Raw genomic sequence first — 1,045 nt, 5'->3', positions numbered from 1 at the left:
TCCCTCTCTCTTGAATTCTTTCTCTCTGTTTATCTCCATACATCTCTTCCTTTCCCCTCTCTCTGTCTCTTTCTACATCTCACAGTGCCTGCTCCCCTTCTACATCTGTCTCCTCTCTCCCCGTGGAGTGTATTTTCCCACCCACACCTTTTTTCCTCTATTGAGGTTTCTCTTGCTGCTGTTGACTTAAACACATGGTCGAGCTTGTTTTCTCACTCCGTGTCTTCCTCCCACTCTGCTTCCATTTTCCCCTCCCTCTTCTGTCTCTCTCTCTCCGGCTCACTCTTGTTTGTCCCTATAGCCAGTGTTTGTTTACACATCTATTTCTCCCTCTAGGTCGGCCCACGACAGTCCACTCCTTCAAAAATGATTTCCCCTATACATCCCCTCCCTCCCGCCTTCTTCTTTTCATCTCCTCAGGGTGTCTGTTTGCTTCCTTACTTTATCAAAAGGTTTTCCTCCACCCACCCCTCACCCGCTTCCCTTCCTCCCTCTTAACCACTCCTCAATTGCTCTTGTTTTGTGGAAATGATAAGGCGGCGAAAAGAAGGGTCTCTGGTCACCACCGAGATAATTGACTCTTTACGGCTCAGTTTTGTGTGGATAGAGCACCGTTCAGTCCTAATGCTATGTCCGCTATGTCTAGCTGGGGTACATAGCGGAGCATTTAGCAGCGTAAGCTTCACTGCCATTTAAAAGAGGGCAGAAATAACTACTCTATATGTTTGAATGGTCTTGCAGGCGCATTCAAAGAGATGTCATGTTTTATGAAGAAGTTGGCAAAAAAAAAGAAACACTCTAGACTGGTTCAACCAGACTGACAATTGAAAGATCAGAAAGAGAAGCATCCAAAAGTGTTCATCTAGATTTATTTACCTTAATTAATCAATAGCGTGTTGGGTCCCTTCTAAATGGCTGAAGCCAGTTGCCTACATTGTCTAACAGTAAACGTTTTCTGACCATTAGCACCTAGGTCTTGGTGAGAAGCAACTCGGTCATGGCAGTTGTTGTGACGTGAGAGGACGCTGGCGTTGCTTGTTCGCCG

This window comes from Notothenia rossii (assembly GCF_949606895.1).
Source record: "Notothenia rossii genome assembly, chromosome: 1".
NCBI lineage: Eukaryota > Metazoa > Chordata > Actinopteri > Perciformes > Nototheniidae > Notothenia > Notothenia rossii.
The sequence above is the reverse complement of the archived record's forward strand: the minus strand, read 5'-3'. Positions refer to the sequence as shown.